The sequence below is a fragment of the Phascolarctos cinereus genome, unplaced genomic scaffold (genome assembly GCF_003287225.1).
Source record: "Phascolarctos cinereus isolate Bilbo 61053 unplaced genomic scaffold, phaCin_HiC Scaffold_7;HRSCAF=346, whole genome shotgun sequence".
Classification (NCBI taxonomy): Eukaryota; Metazoa; Chordata; class Mammalia; order Diprotodontia; family Phascolarctidae; genus Phascolarctos; species Phascolarctos cinereus.
In genome coordinates, this window is record NW_027556180.1 from 69,697,003 (window position 1) to 69,706,182 (window position 9,180).

Genomic DNA, 9,180 nt, shown 5'->3' on the forward strand with positions numbered 1-9,180 from the left:
ACAGATCACCCTCCAGCCTTTTACCATGTAGACTTGGTGGGTCAAATCTTTCTACCTGTCATTGGACAGGCATGTTTCTGTGGTTTTTCACCTTAAAAGGACTTCCACTGGGAAGTCAGGTAGGAAGACTGAGAACGGAGAAAGAGTCCATATTGGCTGGCATCCATGTTGCTAGGACTTCTACCTGCTTGCCAGGATGTGGGAACAGGGAAGGGAAGAGGACAGTGAATGAGGACTGGACTGGACTGGACCTGAGGTGCTGGCCAGGCAAGATGGCGAACGGAGCAAAGCTGAGGCAGCGTGACTGAAAAGTGAAAACAAGTGGAGGTGGACAGACCAGCAGGCAGTAGGGTTGGTAAGACACCTAGACCTCCAAAGTACTGGTTTTTTCCTTCACTGCATTCTTGAATCAGGGCAACTGTTCTCTGTCTACCTATTTGACTATTTCCTCTCTTACCCAATTCGAGAAGGGGTAGAGGGGGAAGATATATTTCTCCTCTCAGTGGGAGCCAAAGCAGCTTGGTTATTTGAAAACATCATTCCTTTAACTGCTCAAGCTTGCTTCTAATCTGTCTGAAACTGTTATTAAGAAAATGTTTTTAAGAAATATAACAAATTTGGGTAACTATGAATATTCAGAGCAAGATTGAGAGAGAAGCCAAATCCTTTGAAGTTTGATTTTTTTTCTCCTTTAGCAGAGTCTGAATGGGGTGGAGCTGATGAAAGTGTATTTGGGTGTGTGTGTGTGTGTGTGTGTGTGTGTGTGTGTGTGTGTGTGTGTGTGTGTGTGTTGAGGTCACACTCCAGATTTTTTTTCTTTTGAACCCAGGGAGATAAACAGATTTTAAGGAAACCAGTTAAGAGCCATGCAAGGTAACAGATTGGTGAAATTTTTGCCTAAAGGTCCATTGGCACCAAAGTCAATGAGTTTGCTGCTAAAGTTGCTTAACAGCAAGGAACCAACCCCTCAGGGCCCCTGTTTCTCATGGGTGGCACACCTTTACCACCCCACCTCTCCCACCCCCATCACCAGGAGCTTCCAAGTATGAACGTATGCTTAGAATTTTTGAAAAAGATTCTTATAGTTTGGGAATTTTTAAATTATATTTTACGTTCTTCCCTTTATTATTATTACTAAGTTTGCCTTTTAAACAGATTTGCTTCACAGATACTGGAAACACTCTCATTGTGAAAAATGTCCTCTTCCTTGGTGCTTTTGGGTTTTGAACTAAATTTTAACCCAGGTTTTCTTGCAGATTTTGGAAGAATGTTATTTCTTTTTACCTTTCGTGTTTTTTTTTAAGTTTTGTTTTCTTGTAATTCACTGAAATTATATTTTCCCGGTCCTGATATCTTTAAATCTGATTTTAGTTGTATTGTTGTTTTAGTCTTCCATGAGTGTATGTCCCTCTTCCAAAATTCTGCCACTGTATTCCTAGGATGATTGTAATGCAGAGTGTTTCTTGCTGCTGCTGCTGATTAAAGTACTAAACAGGTGTTTTCATGAGATTATGTGCATATGTAACTGGTATTTATTTAGTGCCTAGTTATATACTAATTGTTGGTATATGAGCATAGTTATCATAACTGCTTTCCCATTATTCTGAGCATGTCATTTTGTATTGTCACTAATTAGCCTTCCTGATTTTCTATTTGCTATGTGTTAATCACATATAGCTATTGATTCATTGTGTTATTATCATATAATACTGCATTTCTTGTTTTTGTTTTTGTTTTTGTTTTTGTTTTTTGTTAGGCAGTGGGGGTTAAGTGACTTGCCCAGTGTCACACAGCTAGTAAGTGTTATGTATCTGAGGCCAGATTTGAACGCAGGTCCTTCTGAATCCAGGGCAGGTGCTCTATCCACTGTGCCACCTAGCTGCCCCCTTTTCTGCATTTCTAATGGTTAATTTAGTATTTTGGGTATTATTGTGGCTCAATTTAGTAAAAAAAAAAAGTGAAGCTGACTTGATTGCAATGTGTTTTCATATTATGGGCAGAAATGCAGATAGGAGTCTCTTGATAATAACATTCTAAAAATCACCAAAAAGAACTATAAATGATTTAGAGGGTTGTAAAATAATTCATAGCAATATAGCGCATATGCTCTGGCCAGTTCTCTCAAAGCCAGACCAGACACATCTGCTCTTCCAGGTTCTAGGGTACCCTGAAGGCTTATGATTTGTTTTTTCTCTGCTGCCTTTGGCTTGAGCCCTCACCAGCTATGTTCTCTCCATTATTTGGTGCTAGTAAGTAGAGTCCCAGTTCCATTTAACTACTCAATATCAATCAGCTCTTACAAAAGGATGTTTATTTCAAAGATAAAGCCATAACAAAAGTACACTTGCCTCCCCCTCAACACCTCAGGGACACATTCTCCCTTAACCCACTTCGCTCAGTTCCTACATAACATTGGCCCCACCAAGCTCATATTCAAATATAGTTTTGTTGTTGGATGAGTCCTGGTCTCAGCTGCTGCTGGACTGAGCTCTATAGGTCATTCTCAAAGGTTGTTCCTTGCTCCTCTCAACACCGATGCTAAAAACCCAGACACCAGAAATCCCAGGCACTCACATTCCTGGCCTTTCAAAATGCACAAGAGTGTAGAATCTCTTCACCTAGAATGGAAAAGAATAAATGCAGAAGCCAAAGACTAAAACCCATTTTAGATACACATGGCCTTGATGGGTAGAAGGCCCTTCTCTTTACAGATTGCTTCTTCCCAGACTCTGAGAGAAAAAGACTACTGCCATAAATGCAGCCAAAGATACTATACTCAGAGAGATTAAGCTGAGATTGATTCAGCCTTTTTGAAGATTTCTCCAGTTCAGGCTATGCAGTCATACAAAAATGGCTCCTTCTAATGATGGGTTAACAGAGCAGAACCAATAACTGAATGTCTACACATGTGCCAGTCTCTCCAATGTATTTCCACTCCACATTGCAAATTCTCCCAAAAGTAAACATTTTATCTTTTGCACATGGAGGAGATCCCCCCTAGAGCAATGTCAGCCCAGTGGGCATTTTGTGAATTACCAGACCCACCTGATCACTCCACAGTTTTCAGAGAAGCCGATAGTAGAAGACAACATCTAGAAACTCATTTCAATTTCCTTCTCCTCTGGGAGAAATTCACCTAAAACACCAGAAGCCTTCATGAGAAGAGAAGCCTTGACAGCAATAAAACAAACAAACAAACAAAACACAGGTGTTTTCTTAAGTCAAAAACAGAAAAGCCTCTCCTGTAGGCAAGACTAGAAGACCAAGCATACATCTCCCATGTCAAGGGGATATTTTAGGTGCAAATGAGAAATCTTGTCTAGAAAGAAATTACCAGGACAGACAAGGGGAATTTGGGTTAATCATTTGACTGATTCACTAAAGCACTGGCGAGCAACTGAGTCACAAAGGAGGAGCAGAAAAAGAAAAGAAAATACGAAAAAAAATGTTTTTTAAAAAAGATAAAGAAATGAGAAATAGACTTATGGAAAACATTAAAAGAACGGCTTTGAGATCCAGGCGGTCCTAAGGCTGCAGAGCCTGGAATCACGTGACAAGCATATCTCCAAAACCTGAAAAGGTAACATGGTGCTGGGAGGGAGGGGGTAGGGGTGGTGGTGTTAGGATTTCAAGGAAAGTAGATGCTACCCTGACTCATTCTGATCTTCAGTCAAAGGAGAAAAGCCCATTGACTTTGTAATTTGAGTGAATGTTCAGCCAAGAGACTGATAGAGAAAGAAACAGTAAATCCTGAGGCTGCGGGTAAGACTGTACTAGGAAAATTGCATAGAGAAATGATTCACAGCCATAACTGACAGTTTCCACTCATCGGGTTGATGTTCAACATGAGCCACAAATTAATTTCCGTGTACAATCAGCTGCTGGACACAGTGATCAAGATGAAAGGCGGGCATCCAGGTGCAAAAGAGGATTTAACTTAGGACAGTCCAACCCTGGCCAAGCACAGGAACAGCTTCTTGGGTATAGGCAGGAGAGTACCCAAGCCATTTCTAACTGTCTCACAAGAATTGGTTGTTAAATTTTCATTGTAAGCATCACACCTCAGAAATCAGCAAATGCTACAAATCAAGGTGTGATCTATTGTTTTGTTGATTTTCTAAACTCAAGAGAGTGATGGAGAAAATCTTGATAATGCAGATTAAACTTAAAAGTGTGTCCTGCATACTTTCCTCACCAGCCCCTCTGGAGAGCTGGTTGTTAAACAAATGTGATACCTATATGCGAGCAGAGAATGTAGAACTGGTATATGAGGGACTAGATTCCAAGGACCAAGCAGCAGGAAAAAAAGATCCAGGTCGCCTCAGACCTGAAAAACAGTAAGAAGGACCTTATCATCCATTACCTATGGGTCCATCCCATTTGGGCTTATAGGATATTACATTAGAGGCGACAGTGAAGATTGAGAATGTGAAATATACTACATTAGACAGTGGCTTTCAAGTGCCCATTATATTCCAGAAATTCTATGAGAGACATTTGAGAAATATACCTTTATAGCCACTGAAAAGACTAGGAATATATTGGGCCAATGGGCCAAAAGACAAACAAGCTGCCCACATTTGAGATCCCTCAGAGTAAGCTTGAAGTTTTCTAAGTTGGTGTCAACAGGAAAGTGGGCACCATGCTTTGCTATCTCTAGATCCACAAACTCGAACTGGAATGGCAGCACTGAATGGAAACAGTGCTATTTAAAGCACTAGCAGGTATTGCAAGCAACATCTGCACACCTGGACCATCTATGCAGCCTGTGTAGAAGCCGGACAAAGGACAGAGGTCCTAGTAGCAGTGAACATCACAAGAGCAGTGACTTTTCAAACTCAGACATGAATTTGGAGAGTTTTACTTTGGTGGCTTTCCACAACTGGAAGCACGGAAAGATCCCTTGAGACACAAGATCAGTAGGACAAGTCTGTTCTCATTTCATGAGTGGGATATTGGGTGTGCCTATGGAACAACTCACAGAACCCACATAATTGATCCGTGACTATTCAGGGAATGATCTAAGAAGATTCCTTTATCTCCAATGGAAGGCCTTAGAAGCCATGTAAAAGAATTATTACTCAACGGTATCTTCACAGACTCCAGCAACCTACGTGCATCACATATAATGGTGGCTCAGAACAAGAATGGAAAGATATGTGTCCATATGGCTGCACTATGAACAAAACATCTAAAATGGAACAGTACACCATGCCAAGAGTTTGATACTTTGAATTGATATTCAAGATACTTAGACTATTTGTTTGGCAGCCAGGAGTTCTCAGTATTAAATTTAAGCAGTGGAAATTATCATATTCCTCTGGGAGTATTAAAAAAAGAGGTGGCTTTCATTCAAATTTTTGTTATCAATTTGAACACATGCCCCAGAATGTTTCTGGGGTATTTGCCACCTTCCAATGACTGATGGAGAAAATTGTCACAGACATGATTTTCCTGAAAGTGTTGGTAAACTTTGATGAACTAATTGTCTTTGGAAAATCACTAGAAGATCATGAGAAGAGGCCCATAAAACTGTTGGACCAATTAGTGAAAGCTAATCTGGAACTTTTTATTGATAAGTGGCCAGATCTAGAGTGCTTTTGTCAACTATTTGGGTTGCGTGATGATACAAGATATGAATGCTGGCCCAGAGAAGGCAAAAGTGCTCCTGAATTGGCCAGCTCTAAATAACCTTTAAGCCTAAGTTCTTTTCTAGAATTTGGCAATCAATACAGCAAATATATTAAGAATTACATTGCTATTCAAGTTGTGGTACATGAATGTAATGGAATACTATTGTGCTATAAGAAATGATGAGCAGGCTGACTTCAGAAAAACCTGGAAAGACTTGTACGGTCTGATGCTGAGTGAAGTGAGCAGAACCAAGAGAACATTGTACACAATAACAGCCATGTTGCGCGATGACTAATATTGATAAACTTAACCCTTCTCAGCAATACAAGGATCTAAGACCTCTCCAGAGGCCTCATGATGGAAAATGCTATCTACATCCAAAGAAAGAACTATGGAAGTTGAATTGCTATCATTTTTTTTCTCTTCTGTTGAGTTTTGTTTCCTCTTTCTGATGGTTCCTCATATTGGTTTTAATTTTTACTTACAACTTCAGTAATGTGAAAATATGTTTAATAGGAATGTAAATGTATAGCCTATATCAGATTGTATACCATCTTGGGAAGGGTGGTGGGGAGGAAGGGGGAGAAAAATTTTAAAATTTTTTTAAAATTTAAAGCATATGGAAGTGATTGTTGATAAATCAAAATAAATTAATAAAATTTTTAAAAAATTAAATACAATTAGATTTAATAACTAAAATGTAGAAATCTGAGTGTGTTAATCATTTGGAGGATTTTCTGTTGTAACTACACTGAGGAGAAATATGACAGGTCTAATTATTTAATCACACAACATTGGTGAATAATGTGTCCACCTTAACTATAACATGCAATAATAGTCTAATTTTAATCTATCTTTATATGATGCCAAACACAGGAACGAAACATGAAAATTGTAGGACGTCATTAGAATTTTCATGTATTTATGCATTTCTTGAAAGTAGTCACTCCTTGTAATAAAGTTCAACTTATTACTTGTGTGTGTGTGTGTTTGTATATACACACCCATATGCCAAAACTAGACAGAGACACAATCGATTATTTTTATTCTTCCAAGTTAGTGGTACACCGTAATTTGAAATCAGGCAATTCACTAGTTTGTTTAAAATGCAAATTATTTCTTGAGGCAAATAAAACAAGTTTAAGTGGACTTGATAAAGGACTATAGTACTATCTGAAATATCAACTGATCAAACAACAATAATTCTTTAGTTGTATCTACATTTTGTATTAATGTATTGATAGGTTCATCGTTAGATTTTTTTATTCATTTTGGAAATTTTCTTCCTAGCCTTTCCTGGTGGATTTTCTTAGTAATGCATAGAATAAAACAGAATGAAACAAAACAAAAACAAAACCCCCAAACTAATGATCTTCTAAATACGATTTACATCCTACCACATTTCTAAAGCCATTATTTATTTGTCTTAATTATTTTTTCTTCTCCATGCTCTGGCATTTCTTAAGTAAATCAAAATGTTATTTCTAAACAGAAAAAAAAAATTACACTGCTATTACTGAACCACCTAATGACTTCACTCATGGATATGCAATTGAAGAGAACCAAAACTGAAGGGCAGAATGGCTAAATTGATCTAAATTCTATAAAAACAAATGGATATCAGTGGATGGATAATTGCAAGAAAAAAAAAACTTTCAAAGACTTCATCGGTTGTTTCTAACATGTACCAGTGTTGGCCTATAAGAAAATAAGTAAGTCTTTTTTTCTATTTATAGATGCTAGCATGAAAGAGTTGGAAGAAGTCATATCAGAAGAGTGAAGGTCACCATGTAACTGATGGTATTGGCCAACAGAGGACTTGGCGATAGTGAAATCTGGCACCTTCTACACAAACTGTAGCTCTTGACTTGGAAGTGAGTTGTCAACGAGAAGTTCAAAGACCATACGGATGAATCCAAGTTTCAGGCATGGCCTGAAAACAATCCACTGACACATTTTCACCACTTTAGATACCCTTTTTTTGGTTTGTTTTGTTTGTTTTGGGGGGGTTTTTTAGGCAAGTGGGGTTGAGTGACTTGCCAAGGGTCACACAGCTAGCAAGTGTCAAGTGTTTGGTCTGAGGCTGGATTTGAACTCAGGTCCTCCTGACTTCAGGGCCTGTGCTCTATCCACTGCACTACCTAGCCGCCCCTCTACGTTACATACTCTTGCCAGACATGGATGGCAGCACTAGTCAACAATGACTTCTGCCTACACCACCATGGAGGGAACGTTAATGTAGACACAGAAGTTCTGTTCCAAAGGACGCATGATAATGAAGCTATGGTAGGTCCTAAGAAAGAAGTGAAAGCTATTAAATGAATATTCAGGGAACTCTGCTACAGATGCAGCTGAGAGTTTAGGACTTCCGCCAGACCGCATGGCAGTAGTGTTAAGAATTTTGTTATATTGAAGCAACCTTCCTTGTCTCTGAGGTCCATGGTTGTCTGTGAGGAAAAAAAAAAACAGGAGCAGCTAGGTGGCCCAGTGGGTAGAGCACCAGCCCTGAAGTCAGGAGCACCTGAGTTCAAATCTGACCTCAGACGAAACACTCAACACCTACTAGCTGTGTGACCCTGGGCAAGTCACTTAACCCCAATTGCCTAAAAATAATTTTAAAAAAGGAAAAAAAAAAACAGATTGCTGATAGACTGCAAGAAGTAATACAAACCAAGAAGCAGAAAAGTTCCATTCTCTAGAAGGCATTTTACAGTTGACAGTGGGAAATATTGATGTGCAATAGAGAACCCTACTGTTGTTGTTAATGTAGTGTTCATGCTTAGTTTTCAAAGAGGACCAGTGATCACAGGTGATGTCTTGACGGGTGGGTGAATTGCATTTAAGTGAGGTGGAGTTGCACAAAGCCATTGGCCTCACTCTCTTCCAGAATCATTGACTCTGCAGCAGGACAAAAGTACGATGCCTGGCTGTGCCCCAAGATCCAGTGGATGACATTGATGTCTTCAATGTCTGACCAAGCTCTAAGCACTCCACCTGCACAGCCGTTGGAACAGATTGTTCTCATCCACCCATTCTACCTGGGGGACATCTTCACATGCTTGAGGTAGACACCTCCCTAACTCACTAACGGGCTTGAGGCCTGTCAGCTACCCTCAACCTGGTTTAGCCAGTCTTCCAAGATGGTTTACCTGAGTGTGGCTGCTGGGCATGCTAACAGCTTCTCAGAATCCCAGGTAAAAGTTGGGTGAAAGGGGACACCAAAGGTGGATGTACAACTCTGAAAAAGTCTTGGAAAGCCTTCATACCAGGGGTGCTAGTTTTCCCTGAATGCCCCAAACAAATGAAGTAGTATAGAGGGAGAAGAAAGAGGGTCCAGGACAGAATCCTGAGGGATACCTAAGGTTAGAGGATGGAGGAGGCTCCAGTACAGGAGACAGAGAGAAGGAGCACTCAGATAGGTAGGAGAAAAGGCAGGTGAGAATGGTGTCATGAAAATTTAAAGAGAAGGAAGTATCAAGGAGGAAAGAGTAATTGAGGCTGCAGAGAGGTCAAGGAGAATGAAGATTGAGGAAAAGCCATTGGATT

At 39.7% G+C, this 9,180-nt stretch overlaps 1 long non-coding RNA gene across 1 annotated transcript; it reads left to right on the top strand.

Moving 5' to 3' along the window:
- The first annotated feature begins 230 nt into the window (after nucleotides 1–230).
- On the top strand, nucleotides 231–8,611 carry LOC110219511 (uncharacterized). The gene is made up of 3 exons (XR_002327652.2): nucleotides 231–355; nucleotides 7,371–7,508; nucleotides 8,522–8,611. It is a non-coding gene; the product is annotated as an uncharacterized LOC110219511 (long non-coding RNA).
- Nucleotides 8,612–9,180: the final 569 nt, after the last annotated feature.